Source organism: Musca autumnalis, unplaced genomic scaffold, assembly GCF_047663935.1.
Source record: "Musca autumnalis isolate F117 unplaced genomic scaffold, ASM4766393v1 scaffold_5, whole genome shotgun sequence".
NCBI lineage: Eukaryota > Metazoa > Arthropoda > Insecta > Diptera > Muscidae > Musca > Musca autumnalis.
Genome location: NW_027412088.1, coordinates 152,587,639 through 152,610,351, shown reverse-complemented (window position 1 = coordinate 152,610,351; position 22,713 = coordinate 152,587,639). Strand labels below are relative to the sequence as shown.

Sequence of the window (22,713 nt, the reverse complement as noted above, 5' to 3'; positions counted from 1 at the left end):
CATGCAATTCGGGATTACGTGAAAAATCGTCATTTTGGACCATAAATTTTAGGCCAAAAAATCGTCAAAATGACGATAAATCGTCAAATTCGGCAACACTGATTGAACGTCTATTTATGAAGATGTGCATGTCTGAAGAATTTTTTAAGATAAATTACATTGTTATTTGTAATGTAATTCAGAAAGACAATTGATAAGGATAAATTGCGATATCCAAACGTTTGCGTGCAAACAAATATTTCTTTAGATATAATATAAATAAATACAAACCCAAAAGCCACAAAAAAAACTAATACATGCACCAGTGATCGCTTACTGAGAGCAAGGGAGCGTAAATTTCAATGTAAAACACATTGAAATGTATGCTCACTTGTAAGCGCTCGCAGGTTATCTCTAACATATACACACATTTATATATGGTGGTAGTTTATTGAAAGACATAGAAATACCGAACGCAAAAGCAACAACAGACACATAGGTACATAAAAATTCCAAAGAAACACATGACAGACTTTTATAAAAGAAAAACGGAATGAAAATATTTATAAAAGGTCAACTTTTTAAAAAGAAAAAAAGTATATAGAAACATCGTTGAATGCTTCTCCTTAGTTGTGAAATAAAACAAATTTTTCTCAAAGTTGAAATCATCAGCTGGTGAATCACCATCTGGAATCAGATGATTATATATTGTAATAAATTGGTACATCCATATTTCAAATATACATATGTATTATGCCGGGGCGATTTGCGTGGAAGGAAAAAAAACCTTATTGGGCCCTTCGCGTTTCTGATTCCCGGGATTGAACTGAGCAAAGAAGTCTACTGGACCATATGTCTACCGCGAAAATCGAGCCTCCCGATTTTGACTTTATGTTATTTATTGACGTTTTTGGATATTTTGGCATATAACAGGCAAACCATTGAGATTTGCGACCCAACACAAAGGCCAAAATTGTAGCCAACACAATAGTTAAGAACTCTCTAGTACATCGCGAAATTATTGGAATGCTCCTTCAGGCAGTTTTGGCCTTGATAAAGTGCACATTTGTCGGCAAATATCGATAAATGACATTGTGCTACAAAAGTTGACCTGAAAAATATTCAAGCGTTCTGTTACAAAATTCTATCGTGTTGGCGTCCATGGACAACGCAAATACTTTTGCTTCGGTTGGGTCACTTCGTTTTATTATTTTATAACGGTAAAATTAGTGAAAATCTGGATTTCTTACATTTTCAAATTTAAACGGGCATATCTTCTTTTTTCACTACAGATTTCTATTGATCCATTTTCCTATTAAAGGGGTGAATAATATCTTCCGAATAAGCTATTATTTGTTTAAATCGGTTAATAAATGACAAAATTATAGTGGTTGATTCATACCAGTACAATTACTGTGTACTTAAACTGAATTTCTCATAATTTTTAAAATTAGTATTGAACAAAACGAAAAACAGTTAAAGTACTAAGTAATGGTATTGATATGAATCAAACACAATAATTTTGGCTGTTATATGCCAAAATATCCAAAAAACGCCTATAAAAACTTAAAGTCAAAATCGGGAGGATCGATTTTTACGGTAAACATATGTCCAGTATACTTTTTTGCTCAGTTCAATCCCAGGAATCAGAAACGCGAAGGGCCCATTAAGGTTTTCAAATCGCCCCGGCCTAATATGTATGTATATGAAAATGGTATTGATGTAATTACCAATATTAAATGCGATTTCTTCCTTGTCCAATCAAATATTTCCATTCACCTTTTTGATTCAATTATAAAATTTTCAATTATAAAATGTATTGGGCATTTAATTTACAAAAAAAAAAAAACACAATTTCTTAAGGAAAACACAAAACACAGATTTGTTCACTCACTTTACCGTCTTTACTCAACGATTGTATTTAGAAAACTGAAGAAAAACGACCAATTTTTTCTTTTCCCTTCCCTTGCTACGCCGGTTAACAACAACAAAGCACGAAACACATGTGTATGGCCGCATACACACCACCATTTATTATAAAACAGCATTCCGCAGCCGCGAGAGCCCTGCTGTTACTCTCTTTGACAAAAATCCTCTCTCCATTCATAAAAAATATGTTCTAACATAAACAAGTAAGAACGGCGTTAAGTTCGGCCGGGCCGAACTTGTTATACCCTCCACCACAAGTTGTATTGAAGTAAAATGGAATAATTAGTTTCCTTTCGTGTATGAAGAAGACTTAATACTAAATTTCAGCAATTTTGGTAAAACAATGTGAGGCACCATTCTATGGGGGCTATTTCAAAATTTCGATCTATACCGACAAATTTCTGACGGCAAGTTTTTAGGCTCAAAGAAGACTAAATACCAAATTTCCTATATTTCGGTAAGAGAATGTGACTAAAACTTAAAAAAAAACCGAAAGTCAAGAAGTACGCTTCTATGGGAATATAGGAAGATGTGGACCTATACTGATAATACTCTTCTGGAATATTTTATAACTCTTGGAAGACGAAATAACGAATTTCAGCCATTTCGGTTGGATATTGACGTCACAATCTTCAGTATTACAAAAATCGGCAGGTACCGTTCTATGGGGGCTATATGAAGGCGTGGACCTATACCGACAAATTTAAGGGGGAAGTTTGAGCACCCCCAACAAAGTCTAAATACCAAATTTCAGCCATTTCGGTGGAATATTGAGGCCAAAGCGTTCAAAATACCGAAAATCGGGAGGTACCGTTCTATGGGGGCTATATGAAGGCATGGACCGATACCGACAAAGTTCTGGGGGAAGTTTTATACCACCAACGTATACTAAGTACCAAATTTCAGCCATTTCGGTGTGATAATGAAGCTAAAACCTTGAAAATACCGAGGTGTGGACCGATACCGACAAAATTCTGGGGGAAAGTTTTATACCCCTAAAGAAGACTACGAACCAAATTTTAGCCATTTTGGTAGGATAATGAAGCTAAAACCTTAAAAATACCGAAAATCGGGAGGTACCGTTCTATGGGGGCTATATCAAAACGTGGACCGATATATCCCATTTTCAATACCAACCATCCTGCAAGTAATAAAAACTTCTGTACCAAATTTTGACTCTCTATCTTTAAAATCGGGAGGTACCGTTCTATGGGGGCTATATGAAGGTGTGGCCCGATACCGACAAAATTCTGGGGAAAGTTTTATACCCCTAAAGAAGACTACGTACCAAATTTCAGCCATTTTGGTAGGATAATGAAGCTAAAACTTTAAAAATACCGAAAATCGGGAGGTACCGTTCTATGGGGGCTATATGAAGGTGTGGACCGATACCGACAAAATTCTGGGGGAAAGTTTTATACCCCTAAAGCAGACTACGTAACAAATTTCAGCCATTTTGGTAGGATAATGAAGCTAAAACCTTAAAAATACCGAAAATCGGGAGGTACCGTTCTATGGGGGCTATATCAAAACGTGGACCGATATATTCCATTTTCAATACCAACCATCCTGCAAGTAATAAAAACTTCTGTACCAATTTTTTAAATTGCGAGCTGTATCTTGATTTCAACAGACAGACGGACGGACAGACGGACATGGTCAAATCGACATAGAATTTTATGCTGATCAATAATATATATACTTTCTCCGACGAATATTTCGATGTGTTACAAACGGAATGACAAATTTAATTATACCCTCCATATGGTGGAGGGTATAAAAATAGGTTGGTACCCAACCAAATAAAATTGAGATATGTTACAAAATGTTGCAAACATATATTTGTTTGGACACAAACATAGCATAGAAAGAACGCTATTGCTTTTGGTAAAAATCGGTTCAAATTTTGATATAGCTCCCATATATATTATCGGCCGATTTCACGTATTTGCTGCACCAAATACGCTATATATGACCGATTTTTCGAAAATTTAGAATGTCACGGTGCTCTTGAATCAAATTTAAATGGAAGGTGCTTACACCTGGGCAGTTTTTGCGGATTCTGAAACTACAATGTTCATAGATGAGAAAAATCAAAAAACAAAAAAAATCGCCGGAGCGCTTTTTGAATAAATCGCGATTAAAGATGATATTTTTAGAGGTTGTTTAGGATTTCACGATTTTGCTTAGAAACCGCAAGTCCTATCAAAATGAGCCGGAAAAAATGTTGTAGCTCTACAAGATTGACCTTTACGGTATTTTCGTAGGTTTTACCATTTTTGAGATATTGAAGTTCAAATTGGGACAATGCACTGACTGTATCGCCCCCTTATAAAACAATGTCATGAAGGGTGCGCCTTAACTAAATTTTAATGGAAACCGCTTACACAGGAGAAGTTTTTGTGAATTCTGTAACTGCAATGTTCATAGATGAGAAAAATCCAAAAACAAGAAAAAATCGCTGGAGGAATTTTTAAATAAATCGCGGTCAAAATTCACATTTTTACCGCAAGTCCAATCGCAATGGAGCTTAAGAAAATTTTTTAGCTGCAAAAATTCTCTACACGATTGACGTTTGTGATTTGTTCTCAGGCTGTACCATTTTTGAGATAAAGAACTCAGTTTACATTTTTAGGTTTTTTTGTTAGGGTTTCGCGATTTTGCTTGTATACGGCAAGTCTTATCGGCATGGGACCTTAGAAAATCGTATAGCTGTGAAAATTCTCTACAAGACTAGCTTATGTAATTTTTCATAGGATGTACCATTTTTTTAGATATACATATAAGTTTAAGTTGGAAAATTGCAGTCATGACATTGTTTTATAAGGAGACGATACAGAATTGAATTGAATTTGAATTGTCCCAATTTCAACTTCTATATCTCAAAAGTTGTAAAACCTACGAAAATATCGTACAGGTAAATCTTGTAGAGAATTTTTATAGCTACAACATTTTCTTTATTCCCATTTTGATATGACTTGCGGTTTCCAAGCAACATCGCAAAAACCTAAACAACCCCCAAAAGTGTCAACATAAATCGCGATTTATTTAAAAAGCGCTCCGGCGATTTTTATTTTGTTTTTTGATTTTTTCATCTATGAACATTGTATTTTCAGAATCCGCAAAAACTTTCCAGGTGTAAGCACCTTCCATTTAAATTTGATTCAAGAGCACCGTGATGTGTGACTGAAGTCGGTCTAGAAATAAATGTGCCAAAGTATATCGAAATCGGTTCAAAGTTGGATGTAGTTCCTATATATATTATCGCCCGATTTGAGGTATTTGATTTCGATAAAATATGGAATGTGTATAGCTTTCATATATATTTTCGGCCGATTTCATATATTTGCTTGGGTGCCACCGGTAATGGTATGCACGCCCGCCTTGCACGCAGAAGGTCGGTGGTTCGATTCCCCGGCCAGGCAACACCAAACATTTTTCAACGGTGGCAAAATACCCCTCAGTAATGTTGGCGACATTTCCTGAGTATTTCAGCTTGAAAAAATTCTCTATAAGTGGTGTCTTAGGACACGCCGTTCGGACTCGGCGATAAACAGTAGGTCCCATATCATTGAGCTAAATATGAATCGGGGTGCACTCATTGATATGAGAGAAGTCTCCCTTGTCCCGTATGGGATGTTTTGGAACAATGTTTTGTTTTTTTTTTTTTGTTCATATATTTGCTGCACCAAAGTCCGATTTCGATGAAATTTGGAATGTGTGACTGCTGCTTATGCTTTCCGTAAGTGAACTAGAGGAACTCTTCGACGTCAAAAACTGGAATAAAGCGTAAAAAGAAAGAGCTTTAAATAAGCAAGGAAAGAATTTATCCACCCCCAGCACCTTTAAAAATGCAGAATAAGCGCAATTCACCTAGCGCGGTAGAAACCAATCCAGAGAAAGAGCATAAGCAGTAAGCAGCACAATCTCCAGTAGAAGCAGCATCTACCGATGCTCCTGCCAAACCACAAGAAAGGGAAGTTGTGTCGAAAAGGAGAAAACCACGCCCTAAGAAACCAAGAAAAGGGGAGACGATGTCGTCATTAAGCCAGGCCAGGGTCATAGCTGTGCCGACGTACTTAAAAGACTTCGCGAAATAGTTAATCCCGATAATACGGAAGTGTCTATACAATCCGTGCGGAAGACGAAGACTGGTTCTATACTCCTCGTAATGGGAAAAGGAGAAAACAAAGACGAATTCTGCTACGACATGGCGGGCTCGCTTAAAGACGCAATAGTGCAAAGCTAGAAATCAAAGGTAACAATAGAGATAATAGACCTCGACGCACTCACCCAGAGGACGAAGTCCGTGAATCGATCAACAAGTTGACGAAGCTGGGGAAGGAAGGAAGACATAGACGTGAGGCTTACCTCAACGAACAGTCGAGAACAGAAAAGAGCTTTTGAGTCGCTATCACCATTAGATTCGAACACAGTCCTCGAAAGACGAAGGATCCGTATTGGATGGCCAAATACAGAAATGACGTAAAGAGATGTTTTAAATGCTTCGAGTCAGGGCACATGCAGTGGGACTGTAAAGGCCCAAATCGAAAATCTATGGGTGTTTGTAGAAAGTGCGGGTAGATAGTCCATAACATGAAGGATTGCACCAACCCAGCTGCATTTGCTCAGGAATTGCGAATAGACAGACCAATCACATGCCCGGTTCCCGCAGATGTAAACCTGCAATCACAACATGATTAGGTTTCTCCAATCAAACATGCACAGAGGTAAAGTGGCAAATTCACTACTTCCCAAGATAGTAGAAGAAGTACATGCGGATATAATTAAGATATACGTGGATGCAACTCACCAGTGTTTGTCTATCTTGTTTTAAAAAGTCGACCAATTAAATTTTTCAAAAAAAAAAAAACCGACATTTTAATAAGAATTATATGTAATTTTTTCATAGTTAATACACAAAAATGTTCATTTTCTTGTTTCGAAAACAATTACTTGACATATACATATATCGCCTCAAGGACGAATAAACATCTTAAAATATCCGTGAACGTGCCTTAAACTGAACCACCTATACTTAATGAACAAGTCAATAATATTATTTTTTAATGGGAAATTAACCAATCAAAACCAAGTATTGATATTATCGATAGTGTCAACGATTGTTTGCCAGCTATGTATGTCCCCTGATTAATTGAAAATCTACGATGTTATTTTCACTTTCAGAAATATTTAAAAAAATACCTCTATTACATTTCACATTGTCCCTTAAATGAGACGAATTACTGGAAATATTTCGTACTTAATATTTTCTCTATCAATTGTTTTTGTGAATGAAAATACATACACTCCACGTCAGTAGAATAGAACACCTACATTTTTGTTAATGTTCGCTTATTTATCTCAAAACGAATGAATCTTCGTTTTTAATTTTGTGGGGATTTAAAGTCTATGATGTTCCGTATCAAACACAGAAAAAATTATGTTTCTAGCTTTTCGCGAAATGATTTTCTGATCAATTTTCAGATAGTACTATGAAAAATAGACATTTATTTTTAGTCATCAGGATAGAACAGTCACTTTATTTTCGCGATTTTTTGAGATATTAACGCCGAAATTTCTTTCAGTCGATAAAACAAGGCTTTCTAATCATTTTCCACCAAAGAAAACCTAAAAATTTTTCCGCGGACACCGAAATAACAGCGTTAAAGGGTTTAATTTGACAGATATTTCGGAATATCAATAGGAGTCGCGCAGTTATGTCATATTTCTTCACAATAATATAGAATATGACACAGACAAGCTCGACGGATACAATCGAGTGCTTCGGATGCTGATAAGATGGAACATTTTCAAAATAATTATGAAAAGCGTCAAAATTTCTCATAAAAACCATGGCGTTTTGTTCAATAAAACGGTTTTTCCGCGAACAAGTCTGCCGTTCAACGGTTTAGAAATATGCTCCAGATTTGAAGGAAGATAATCTGATACGAAAACAACCGTTATTTTCATACATTGAGAGAAATTTTAGTACTTTTTAAAACAACATACGAAACCTAAAACCTCAATTTCCATGACTGTGTTTTCCGCGAAAACGGGTCTTTTACATTTGCGAGTTCAGTTAAAAAAACTACTAATTCGTAAAATCCGGTATGGAGAGCATAACCTGGTCCATTTATATTGGAGCATAACACTGTTGAGAACAGTCGCGGACACCGAAATAAGAACACATATAAAATTCAAAGTCCAAAGGGTGTGTTCAATTTGAAAATGAGCTAAAATTTCCCTCAGTGTATTAAAATAGCGGTTGTTTTCATATCAGATTATTTTCCTCTAAATGTGGAGCCTATTTCCAAACCTTTAAACGGCAGACTTGTTCGCGGAAAACCCGTTTTTTTGATCAAAACATCATGGTTTTTATGAGAAATTTTGACGTTTTCATAATTATTTTGAAAATGTTCAATCTTATCAGCATCCGAAGCACTCGATTGTATCCGTCGAGCTTGTCTGTTTCATATTCTATCTTATTGTGAAGAAATATGACATAACTGCGCGACTCCTATTGATATTCCGAGATGTTTAAAATATCTGTCAATTTAAACACTTTAACGCTGTTATTTCGGTGTCCGCGGAATAATTTATAGGTTTTCTTTGGCTGAAAATGATTAGAAAGCCTTGTTTTATCGACTGAAAGAAATTTCGGCGTTAATATCTCAAAAATTCGCGAAAATAAAGTGACTGTTCTATCCTGATGACCAAAAATAAATGTCTATATTTCATAGTACTATCTGAAAATTGACCAGAAAATCATTTCGCGAAAAGCTAGAAACATAATTTTTTCTATGTTTGATACGGAACATCATAGACTTTAAATCCCCACAAAATTAAAAACGAAGATTCATTCATTTTGAGATAAATAAGCGAACATTAACAAAAATGTAGGTGTTCTATTCTACTGACGTGGAGTGTATGTATATTTTCTGGAAAATTGTTAATACAAGACCCTCAATTGTTTCTGATATTTTCCTCTTCCTGATTTTGAAAGTAATAACACAATATTGCTTTCTTTTCTTTATGACTGGCCTTGTAGTCTTTTTTGGAAAACAAAAGAGCATCCTTCAATACATGCATCAACAAGAACAGCAACAACAACAACACATGGCAAGGAAATTTGTAAATAATCGACATTATGTTTATTTACACAATACCATTTGTTGAAAGAAAGAAAAACTAATAAAAAAGTTGTTGTTGTTGTTTCAGTTTTCATTTCACTTTATATCCTGCAGGCCATGGACCATGGCAAATGCATTTCATGTGGGTTGTGAGCAAGAAAAATCATATCGATTTCATCATCATCAGCATCTATATGGAGCTATAGAAGACTATAAAAAATTATATGGTTTTATATTTTCTGTTTAGTTTTTATTTTCTTTGCATTTGTGGTGAAAATTTACTGCATCTAATCTTTCTTCGGTATCGATTCAATTGAAACCTTAACTGACAAGTCGTAGCAAAATAATTTTCGAAAAAAAAAATGAACGAAAATCTCTGAATAAAAGAAAAGATTTATTATTATTGAATTACAAATTCTGTTATCGGCACTTTTGAATCATTTTTAAGGCAAGAATTGAAAATTATTTAGACTTAAAATCTCTTATTTTTTATCTTAATAGTTTAGCCATATAAAAATGTCAAAAGGTTGAAAATTTTATAGCAAAATAAAATATGAAACAAAAAAGTATTAATGAAGCGATTCATTGAAAATAATGGAAATGAAAAAAAAACACTAACACCAATATTGTCATGGCAAACCGAGAAATCTGTAAATATGTTTATTTATTTTAACTTAGTTATATTTTCAGAGCCATTGGGGTGAACTAACTGATCCCCTTTCCCACTGGGGGTAGTTCGGGTGAATGTGACTGTTTCAGAAGTTGTCTGTAAACAAGAAACACTCTCTACGATATTCTTATGGCACTAATGGCCCATTTACCTTTTCCTCTGTATAAACATTATTGAAACTCTTGTCGGCTTCTGCTAATGCATTTACAAATATAAAGCTAAGAATTTGCCTTGTTTGTGTTACGATATCCAACAACAACCTCATGGAAATATGTCGCAGTATTTTACTTTGTAATTATTACACCATTGCAGCATTGGAAAAGCCATTGAATTTAGACATCAACCACATACTGATACTGTTTAGTTACACTCGCCTCATTATTCTAAACTTAGCGCTTCTAATGAAACTCTCACTAGATCTAATTGTGACGAGCGAACAACAATGTTGATAAGCATTGTGTTTATATTTTGCTAAACATTATCATAAATAAAGAATATGGAAGAAAAGAAAAACAGTCATGCCTCCACCACTTACTAGCAGAGGAGGCTGATAAATATTATGCATCAGGAACTCGATATTAGGTACGAACGACTGTGGTACAATAATCTTGAAGGTAGGGCAGGTTAAAAAACTAAATCTATTTTCTTATTCATTATGAGGCCACATGCAAACAATTAATCACGCGATAATTCAGATTTTGTTTTACGATCTAATTTGCAGAATAATAGAGGAAATAGCAGAGGGATCCAAAATATAGAGTTCATTCCCGAGTGTTATTTCTTAACAGCAGAATAACTTCTTATACCAATGAACGAAAGTAGAATGGGACTGAACTTGTTAGTATAAGAGAAGTTTTCTCTTAAAGAATATGTCAACTAAATGAAAAATGATATCTGCTGGCTCTTATACACTATCTCGTTTACTTCAAAAAATATTAAAAACAAGTAAGAACGGCGTTAAGTTTGGCCGGGCCGAACATTTTATACCCGAACTATATTGAAGTGAATAAGAACAATTATTTTCCTCTCGTTTATGAAAGTACAAAGCTCTTCCTCTTATTGCAGGATAATATTCCCTTAAAAAGAACTCATATGGGGCATCATCGTAGTTCTTTCCAAAACATGAATCAATATTTACAATCTCCCTAATTGAGCTTTTGAACTCCATTAATTTTTTGCAACGGGTGTTTTGTACCTGTATATATTTCAGTTATTCCGTTTGAAGAATGTGGCTAAAACACCGAAAAGCAGAGGGTACCGTTCTATGGGTGCTAGATGAAGACGTGGGTGGAAAGTTTTACGACAAAATACAAATTGGAGCCAAAATCTTCAAAATGCCGAAAATATGGAGGGGGCTACTGTAGGTCTCAGAATGCACCAAATCTGCAAATCGTATCTAATAGCAGGAATCTCTAAAAATGAAAAATGCGTTCTAAAATTATGTTTTGTGGGATAATTTTGAATAAACTCGGATAAAGTCCGATTTTAACCCTAAAAGCTAATTTTCATTTTTAGAGATTCATGCGATTAGATAAGATTTACAGATTTGGTGTATTCTGAGATCTGTAGTATGGCGTATAATTTTGTAGAATATTTGGATTTGATATGAGCATATTTTAAAGCAGATTTTGAACGATTTTCGAAAAAAAGGACCAAAATGACCCCTTTGATGAACTGCATGAGGGTTAAAATTTTTAACAGAAATATTCCCCACATCCTTCTCTGTAAAGTTGCCAAAGACACTATATACCTAAAATGCAAGGATTTCAAGATATCTTAACTCGTATATTTCGAAAAAACTAGAAATTGGCGAAAATTGCCCCGCTTACTTTGGTTACTTTCCGATGTAAACTTTAAAAACACCGATACACGTGTCTCATATTTTTAGCTCTACTTTCATAATCTACTCAGTATTTCCCATTATTTTGAATAAAAAGTTGAATATTGTTGCACCATGATATGAGACCACCAGGGACGTACGCAGGGGGGGGCACGGGGGGCCCGGGCCCCCCCCGAAATGGTTTGGTCGAACAAAATTTTTTAAAACACTCTAACTAGTTATCATATTTTTTTCTCATAAAAATGTGTGTATATTTGAAGATTTCAAATTAAAACTTATATTTTTTTAAGTTTCTGAACAGAAAATGTACATCATTAACAAGTTCTGTAAGAAAATATTTTAAAAATTTTTGTATGTAAGCTGTTTTTGAGAGAAACTTTCAATAAAATCTGAATTACTTCTTCATGTCATATCATACCACTATCAAATGCTAATTCCTTAATGAATATACCCCATGTCTATTATTTATTCGAACTGTATAGAGCTCTCGAGGCTTAAAACTCATCCGGTTATAACAAAAATAACGAGTTCAGTATTATGGGAATGGAAATATATAAAACAAAAATCTATTGAATAAAATGTATGAAGGGTCGGTCCTTCGTGGACTACATATTGAAAGCCAATTAGAAATTTGTTTTACTGCCATCGCCAAAATTTTGTTATTCTGCTTTAGACAAATTTGCTTCTAAACAGTATGAGAAAATAATGAAGACAAATGAATTTTTGTGCGTCACTTGATTTTTACTTATCATTACCTAAGTATAATTGTAACCTCAGACTTTAGATTACGAGATTATATACACTAGGATTGTATAGTATAGATTTCATCAAAATAATGATTTAAGACTTCACATATGTTTGGACGATATTCGTTTCAGCCAAGATGGAAGTACTTACCACCGTCCGTCCGTCTGTATCTCTGTTTGTCTGGTAGGTTGGAACTCATATCGGTACCTCCGCCATAAAAGTTCAAAAATGTTCACTAAAATGGTCGAAGGGATTAACCGATTCGGTCTAAAATCGAACCTAATATGGTTCGCAAGATTACTTCCAAAAGTACATCAAGGTCCAAGAGAATATGTTTGGACAACATCTTCAGGTCTCTTATACAAGTCTAACATAACTGCAGTTTAAAGACTGGTCGATGATTCTTTGGACATTTTGTAGTCTTGTTTACAGCGATATCCTACTTTTCGTGGACAAGTTTATGCTTCCTGACAAAGCTCTAAATACTACAGTGGCCAACTAAAAAGCTTATGGACGCGGTAACTATCGAGAGGAGTGTCTCTCAAATAATTATTAGTGAATAATTATGTGGGGTTCAATAAGGATCGATTGTTATTTGTCAAAACTATATAGGACTAAGTCCATCAAAGTGTTTGTCATCGAGTCCAAAAACTTCTAATCGTACAATTAAGAAAACAAATTATAACGCTTCTTTTGCAACATAATATTAAAAGTAAAAATAATCCTGGTATCAGAATCTATCTCTTTCGGTAAATAACACTGTGCAACATTTTTAAGGTAATCTTGTGCTAATAATTTGAAGGGAGGATTTTTTGAAAGTACTGACCCAAAGTACAAAAGCCCTAGTTCCGTTTTGTTGAGTCAGATACAGCTTGGATTTTATGGCCCCATCTAAACATTGTTAAATATCGACTTTTTAAACAACTAGGGGCTATATCTCTGAAACCAATGCAAATCTTCTTCTGACCTTTGCAGCAAATTTGTAGATAAGGGCCAAAATAAAATATTTGGAGAAATGAAAAAAAAAAATAAATTTTATAATATATCTAAAAATTCCATAATTTGTATACATTTCGCACCATATCTCCAAAACTGTTAAATTTTTCTTAATGTTTTCATTTGGAAACATAGCAACGACAGCCGATATTCTTAAAAACAAGTAAAAAAGTATCAGTCGGCTTTGCCGATAGAGATATACCCTCAGCCTGCGTATATTGAAACAATTTTTTCCCAAAATACGTATGTATTTAGGGGGTTTTAAAAATGTTTGGCGTTTGAACAGACAAAAATGTTGATTAGGATTAAAGATCAAAAGTTTTGCGGAGGAGATACTAAAAGGAATGGATCGACATTGCCCGTTATGGAAGTGGATTTCCAGCCGCAACATATGGTGCCACATGGGGTTTTTTCACTCTTCGGGCCGTTTGCTCAAGAAGTATGGACTTGCCCCTAAAAAAAACTTTTACCATCGTAAATGAGGCAGCGAAAGCAACAAAAATCAAAGTGATTCGATAGCAAGTCTTAAAGTGAACTTATCCAAACTTTTGTGTGGGAGGTACCCGAAGGAGTGGACCTATTGAGACCATATTGGAACCTCATATTACTCTGGTAGAAAGTTTACACTATACAAAGTATGGACCAAATCAGTCACTCCCTTCAAGAGTTATTGTGCGCACAAACTTTCCGAACATTTTCGAACTTTTGTGGGGGAGGTACCGGAAGGAGTGGACCGATGTAGCTAATCTTCGAACTTAAACTAAGTTTTGGGCAAAATATTACGAAAGCCAAAATTTGAACAGAATCGGTTCATCCGTTCGAGAGTTATCGTGCGCTCCAGCCAGCAGGACAGGCAGACAGTCGGACGGACATGGCTAGATCGACTCCAAATTGTCTGAAACACATTTCGTCCAAACATACTTGGGGTCTAAAACCATTATTTCGATGAGGCACATTTTCATCGTATCAAAGTGTATATACCCTTCTTAGCCTAAAGGCTGAGGGTATAATTAGGCTAAGATAATCGAAATAGTGAAAATCTTGCTATAGCAAAGACAACGGCAATTCTTTGTTGTTGTAAAATTCTGCGATAAACCATAACGTGGACCTGTATGATTAAAAACTTCAATATACTTCAATAAATTTTACATGGCAACATTACCGAACGTGGCCCGATATTGTCTATTTTCAATTCTAAATATCCTACTCTGTAAATATTTAAAATTGTATCCTTAGTCCCATTTTCCATTAAACTATTTTTCTTGCGGCAATTTGTCTCGTTCTCTTTTAAACTTGCCTCTTGCGTTTATACAGGCAATTCTGTTTCTGCAAGATTTGTTTTTAAAACAATGAAAATAATGTCAAAAAAGAAAAATATAAAAGGAATTGCCTGAAAATTGCCGGTACGAGCAATTTTTTTCCACTTCCATACCACTTACGTGTCTCTCCTACAAACTGAGGCTTGCCGCAAGTAAACTCGCCTATGTAAATTGGGACTAAATATTATGAATTCTTTCTATTGAATTTATATACTTTGTACCATTATTTCATATAGAATATAGAATAGAATATGTGCCAAAATTTCCAGTCCATCGGACAAAAATTTCGAAGGGAAACATTTATTGTGTTTTGTATGTAGCATAGAAACTAAAAACGTCTTTTCCTCAAAGTGTCGCTTTATATGATTTTGTGGGAATATTGTACACATAAATCATGTCAGAAAAAATATCAATTTTGTACGGTGTTTTGTTTTTGTTAAAATCGAAATTTTGATTGTAACTGTTCAAAATTTTTAAAAATTTATTTTTTAGTTCCTTTTCGATAATAGACAAGATTATTAGGTTCGTAATGATCCCACAAAAATATATGCTGATCGGTTTATTCTTTTTCAAACTACAGTGGGTACCGCAAACTGCTTTAGTAAAAACAGTGCTTTATAAGCGGGCATTTGAAAGTAAGATTTTCAAAAAAAAAAAAAAAAAAAAAAATAGAAAGTAACTTAAGGTTTAATAGATTTTTTATAAAAAATGCATGAAAATGGATTTTCTCATGCTTATAAGTGGCCATAACCCCTTAAAATAGCTTTACGTAGCGCTACACAACATTTGAATTTTTCATGATTTTTGGTCAAGTTGTGCCCCCCCCCGAAATGAAATCCTGCGTACGTCCCTGGAGACCACAATCTCCAAATACATACTGAAACTCGGGAGGTACCGTTCTATGGGGGTATATGAAGATTCGGACCTACCTATACCGGCAAATTTCAGGTGAAAAGTTTTATACCCCTAATGATATTGGATATTGAGGCCATAGCCTTTAACATACCGAAAATCGGGAGGTACCCACCTATACCTTGAGGACCTACCTATACCACCAAATTTCAGATGGAAAGTTGTATACCCCCAACTATATTATATTGATATTGAGGCCGCAACCTTTAAAATATAGAAAATCGGGAGGTACCTTTCTATGAAGACGTGGACCTATACCGACAAATTTTAGGTGGAAAGTTTTACACCCTCAACAAGACTAAATAACAAATTTCTGCTATTTCGGTATGCTTAGGAGGCTAAAACCTTCAAAGTACCGAAAATCGGTATGGAGGCTATACGAAGGCGATAAAATTTAAGGTGGCAACTTGTATACACACAACTAAGGCTAACTACCAAATTTCAGCAATTTCTGTGTTGTAATGGTGCTAAAACCTTCAAAATATCGAAAATCGGGAGATACCGTTATATGGGGTCTATATGAAGGCATGGCCCTATACCGACAAATTTCAGGTGGAATGTTTTATACCCCTAACAAAGACTAACTACCAAATTTATGTCATTTCGGTGAGAGGTACTGTTTTATGGGGGTTATATAAAAACATGAACCTATACCCACACATTTCACGTGGAACGTTTTAGCGCCTCAACGAAGACTAAACACCAAATTTTGTCCATTTCGGTGGAATATTGACGCCACAACCATCAAATATCGCAAATAAACGAAAACTAAATATCAAATGTCAGCCATTTCAGTCGGATATTGAGGCCACAACCTTCAAAATACCGCAAATCGGGAGGTACCGTTCAATGAGGGCGTATACCGACAAATTTCAGTTGGAAAATTGCACACTCCCAACGAATACTAACTGCCAAATTTCAGCCATTTCGGTGTCATTATGAAGCCACAACCTTTAAAATATAGAAAATCGGGAAGTACCGTTCTGTGTGGGATATATGAAGACGTGGACCTATACCGACAAATTTTAGGTGGAAAGCCAAAATACCAAATTTCACCGATTTCGGTGTGATAATGAGGGAGCTATGATGGCTATATCAAAACGTGGACCGATATAGCCCATTTTCAATACCAACCATCCAAGGAGTAATAGAAACTTGTATACTAAATTATAAAGCTCTATCTTTAAATTTGACATGGTTATAGGGTCTCCGACGAATATTTTGATGTGTTACATACGGAATGGCATATTTAAAAAAATAAGAAAAGGTAAAGTGGGCGTAAAGTAGGCAAAATTTCCTGAATATTTCAGTCATGCAAAAATTTTCGACAAGTGGTATCTTAGGCACGCCATTATCGATAAAAGAGAGAATTCCCCCTTGTCCATTTTGAGATGTTTGTTAGAACATCATATCATACTAGGCTGGCTAGCTACTAGACGATAAATTTTTTTTTCTGAGTTTTCAAATGACGCACATAGTTCAATTTATGTTTTTTTTTTTCGATTAGAAGAGTCTACATTTCGTTTGCCTTATAATTATTCTTTCAATTCGTGGGTCACTATTTTGGGGATGTCAATTATTTTATTTGAATCAATATTACAACAACAACTACTGTATGTGATTTACTACAATCACGCAATCATCGCTTAGTCACTATTTCCCAGGTTTATCTTGCTATTGTTCTTTGTTGAATTCTCTGTCACATTTGTTATGATTATTGAGGTTTAGGTTAATTGCGACGTCATTCATTATTATCCCTTCTACTCCCTCGATTGTCATTTCGCTTGACCATTGTAAGACATTCTAGATTAAGGGCGCTGAACAGTCTACAGATCATCGAGCGAGTATAAATACGGAAAAATAGCAGGTGGCTTAGTGAGTTTTAGTTCAGACCGCGAATTAAAACCATCAGCTAAGTAAAGTACAGAGTAACTTAAGTAACGCTGTGTTAAGCAGTGAGCTTAGTAAAGTCGTGCGTGAATCAGTTAAGTAACATTAATAAAGCATTTTCGAATGACAATCTAAGAGAATCCTCATTTTATTTGGAACAAATCGTATCGAAGAATATAACAACCTTTACATGGGGTTAAGGTGAATTTAATTTAAACTTTTTAATTCAAGCTAGCAAAAAATTAGATAAAAAAGAAGTTATCAGTTCTCTGAGAGCTTATCAGTTACCAAATTAACTTGCTCGTCTCAGCAGGAGGATGTATCCGAACCAAAGCCATCAGTTTTATGTTTCAGTTTCAGAATTTCAGGCTTTATTTTGGTTCATCTACATCTCGCTTTTTTAACACACTCGTTTTTCCATTTCTATCTTTTTCCTAACGAAAACAGATCTCTCGTCTATCTTTTCCTATACCTCTCTCGTACACCACGCGTTGCTATACGCAGAAAAATATATGTTAGAAATATGTTTGGATCCAAACAAATATTTGTTTGGGACTGGTTGCAAACAAATCTATGTTTGGATCCAAACATAATTTGTTTGTGTCCAAACAAATGTATGTTTGCAACATTTTGTAACATATCTCAATTCTATGTGTTTGGGTACCAACATATTTTTTATGTTACAACACATTTTTTATAGGTGGAGAGAGGATTTTTGTCAAAGAGAGTAACAACAGGGCCCTCGCGGCTGCGGAATGCTGTTTTATAATAAAGAGCTGGGTGTATGGTGTAATAGGAGACGCCGAAGCTTTGGTGGTGTGTATGCGGCCAACCACGTGTGTTTCGTGCTTTGTTGTTGTTATGTTGTTCTTTTTTCTTCAGTTTTCGTTGCATTTCTAAATGCAATCGTTGAGTAAAGACGGTAAAGTGAATGAATAAAACAGTGTTTTGTGTGTTTCTTAAAGAAATTGTGCTTTTTAGTAAATCAAATGCCCAATACATTTTTTACTTGGAAATTTTATAATTGAACCAAAAATGTGAATGGAAATATTTTATTGGACAAGGGAGAAATCGCATTTAATATTGGTAATTACATCAATACATTTTTCATATACATACATGATGATTTCAACTTTGGGGAAAATGTGATGTGTTTTATTTCACAACTAAGAAGAGGCATCCAACGATGATTCTATATAAATTTTTCTTTTTAAAAGTATGACTTTTTATAAATTCTTTCATTCACTTTTTCTTTTAGTAAAGTCTGCTATGTATTTCTTTGGAATTTTTTATGTACCTATGTGCCTGTTGTTGCTTTTGTGTTGGGTATTTTTATGCCTTTCAATAACCCACCACCATTTATAAATGTGTGAATCTGTTAGAGATAGCCAGTGAGCGCAAGTGAGCATACATTTCAGTGTGTTTTACATTGACATTTACGCTCCCTTGCTCTCAGTAAGCACCCACTCGAGCATGTGTTTGTTTTTTGGGGGCTTTTGAGTTTGTATTTTGTTCGGGACTGATTGCAAACAAATATATGTTTGCTGCAAAATATGTTTGGGAAATATGTTAGAAAGTCCTTTTTTTCCTCCGTGTACTGATTGCGGAGTAGCCGGATATGCTGCATTCTGCTCTTCGGTAGCAGCACGACATTTCTGGTCATTTAATGGGTTCCTTGGTGGAAGCGTCTAATATCCAAATATCAGTTGCTGATAAGTAACACGTTTTTGCCGCTTTAGGGTCTATCAGTCTCATTTCATTGTTGGAAGATTCATTGTGGAGACGGAATTTCCCGAATGTTGGGAAAAAGATAGTCTCCTTTCTAATATTGGCATTAAAATTACCTAAATAAATTTTAATATCATGGGCAGGACACCGATTTTATGTTTTTTCTAAGCGATCGTAATATGTAAATTTGATCTGCTTGTCCTTAAAGTTAAATCAACAACAGTGTATTTAAAACACCGTCAAATTATTTAATATGAATTAATTTTCAGTCATTACAACAATCACACAAAAAATTTAAAGCCTTGCTCGTATCATATGAGGAATTCCTTATCCACATTTGTATATCTTCCTACATAAATAAACAAAGTATAAATCAATCGATAATGACTTATTCAGTTATTATTATGTATTGCCATTTATTTCTCCCACCACATAAAGTCAAGATTTATAGCAGGTTAATAAACTTAATCGTCAATTTTAGGTTTCAATGACTTTTCCCCGACTTCCCATACACACCCACACACATTTAGTGTCTTGTTGAGCTTGTATTAAATGTTTGGCATATTGCCAGATTTCTATTAAGGAAAAATAAATTATCCTAAATGCATTTTTAATTTGTTTGAAATGTGTGGCGAACGTACATTTGATTTTGACAGAAGCTTGTCAGAATTATTAATTTAAAACAATTAAAAATCATCATAATCGTTGTCGTAAATGTCATTATTTAATTAAGAGCTTCAATGCACAGCTAGCTAGATTTATCTTTCAAACACTATAATAGTCTAAAGCAGTTAAGTTTAGAATGTATGCAGTGATCTGGGAAAGTTATATGATAGGGGAGGGGCTTGTTGTTGATATTAATAGGTGGATTTTTATTTTCAAAGACTCGATTAGGTTTTGTGGTAGCTTTAGATATCAAAAACGGCCAATTTGTAAAATTATGGTAGTGTTCACGTACCCAATAACTTATAAAACTTTTCGAATTTATAAAGGAAAAAAACAGACAAAATTCTAAAAAGATTTTTGCGAGTTCTGGGACTATGTTCGTCTGATCCATAAAAAAGTTTAAGGGTTTGCAAGAATAAAAAACGCTTCTATTATTCTCTAAAATAATACAACACACTCTTGACCATTTAATCTAATTTTACGTTACAGCTAAAGCCAAGTGTCTCCGCAGTTATACATATTTCTCTAATATGCCTCAGCACTTTTCTCCACATCTACATCTGTTTGAAATGTTTAATAGAATGCAGTTTGCTTTGTGTGTGAGCTTTATTTTGTTGTTGCTTGTGGTGGCGCTAAAAATAATTTACATATCAAAGTCATTAAACAAATGAGAAATACAATAACTTAAAAAAATCACCACATCAACAATAACAGTAGCCAGCAATTGTTGTCAGTATAAATTAACATTTTGAAATTTAAATATGCACATGGATAACAATGTTTATAGGAATGTGTTTTAGCTTAGCTGTCGTTGGGCTATTAAAAGGTGACACTACAAACTTATAAATATTTACAAAATATGCTAAATAGACATACATATGTAGCTACATAATTATCATTTGCAAATAACATTAATAGCAACAATATATAAACATACATGTTTAGTTGGATCTCATCACAATATGTTTGAAAGCAAAGGCATCTGTTAGGAATTTTTTTTGCAAATTGTTCAAATCATGTTTTGGTTATTTGTTTGATAATTATTGTCATATAGATATTTTTGATTTGTGCTGGTTTGTGGAAGCTATGTGTAAATATAATATGTACCCAGTTAACATTTTTTCCGAATTCGTTTCGAGTTCCGACAGAATCTCTGAACAAATTTTCGATTCTGATGCCGAATTCGGTAAGAAAGTTGTATGGACGTGGTCACCGAATTCGGAAAGAACTTAAGGAAATTCTAAAAAATATTAGAGTCTCGCGACAAATTCGGTCCGAATTCGGAAATAAATTCTGGAAAATTAAGATTTTGTAAAGAAAATCGGTCCGAATTCGGAAAGAAATTCTGAAAAAACTCGAAGAAAAATTTAGATTTTTTTGGAAAAAATCTTGGGCGCAGACACCAGAGACAGTTTTCTTTTAATCCGCCATTATTGAAAGATTTTAATTTTAAACATTCTAACTATTTTCCCTGTTGAATTACTATATGTTGCAATTATATTAAAAAAATTAAAACTTGAATATGCGATTTTTATAACCAATCATCTTGTTTTTCGACAAAAACCGAACAAAAAATCTCTTAGAAAATCGATTAGAAATAGGAACGAATTCGGAACCAAGATTCTTCAGAAAATGTGCAGAGATTAAAAAAAAACTTTAGAAAATCGGTACAGTTTCTAGGAAAATATTATAGAAGTCAGCAAATTTCTAAAAAATATTTAGAAAATCTCGGAAAAAATTGTTTGCTGGGTATGTACGTATGTCTTTATGTTGGTGTGCGGCAGCATATTTCATGCTGCGAAAATTAAAATAATTCCAATTGTTATGAAATTCTGCAGATAACAAAATGTACAGTGCAGTTTGACCAATAAGACGGGTGAACAAAAGTCTCAAAGTTCAAAAAAAAAAAACAGGCAAAAAAAAAACAAGTATAAAAGTTTTTCCGACAGAGATATACCCCTAGCCTGTGTTACACAATCAAAATCCTTTTCCCCAAAAGTTATGTATTTAGGATGTTTTCAGAATTTTGTGGTCCTTTTTGGCCGTATGGACTTGCCGGCAAAAAATGTGGATATGGAGTAGGTACCTGAAAGACTGGAAGTATGTACATTCATATCGCGACCATCAGTCATTTCAGTTGGTTCCCGTATAATTTAGAACTTTTGGACCATTACATCTGAAACCAAATATTTGCCCACGAAAAACGTAAGATCGCTGTAAACAGAACCACAAGGAGTAACTACGGTAAAACTTTCCAAAAGATCCTCGAAAAGATCTTAAACTGTATTTAAACAATAATATTGAACTTTTGCGAGGAACTTAAACTAAGTTTGGGCAAAATATTACGAGATCCAAAGTTTGGACAAGACAAGACATTTCATATGTACCATTTTAGCGAAAGTTTTTTAACTTTTGTGGGGGAGGTACCCGAAAGAGTGAATCGATATGGTCCATATTCGAACCTGATCTATGTATGTTAGAAATATTACGATGCGCAGAATATGGACCAAATCGATTGTTAGCTTCGAGAGTTATCGTGCGCACCATTTTAGCGAAAAATGTTGAACTTTAGTGGACGAGGTACCCGAGGGTGTGGACTGATATGGCCCATTTTCGAACTCGATAGTTAGGACCAAATATTATGACAGACAAATTTTGGACCGAATCGGTTCATGCGCTCTAGAATTATCGTGCACATCAGAGAGCCAAACAGACAGACGGACGGACATGGTTACCCAACTAACTTTTTTTTCCGATTGCTCTGATTTCCGATTTTTTCAGTGATTTTGTGAATACTTTTTTTTAAATTTGCCGATTTTTTTCCTAGAAATTTGACCGATTTTCTAAAAGTTTATAAGAATCTCTGCACACTTTCTAAAGTATCTTAAGAATCTTCGTTCCAAA

At 34.5% G+C, this 22,713-nt stretch overlaps 1 protein-coding gene and 1 long non-coding RNA gene across 7 annotated transcripts in view; one reads left to right on the top strand and one right to left on the bottom strand.

The window, feature by feature from the left end:
- Positions 1 to 22,713, bottom strand: part of LOC141387296 (matrix metalloproteinase-2-like) — an 872,424-nt gene that overhangs the window by 815,116 nt on the left and 34,595 nt on the right. The gene's annotated exons all lie outside the window — the stretch shown is intronic.
- The window catches only part of LOC141387300 (uncharacterized), a 166,392-nt gene continuing 161,103 nt past the window's right edge, over positions 17,425 to 22,713 (top strand). Inside the window, exon 1 of the long non-coding RNA XR_012408529.1 lies at positions 17,425 to 17,616. This is a non-coding gene — a long non-coding RNA (uncharacterized lncRNA). The remainder of the gene's footprint in view (positions 17,617 to 22,713) is intronic.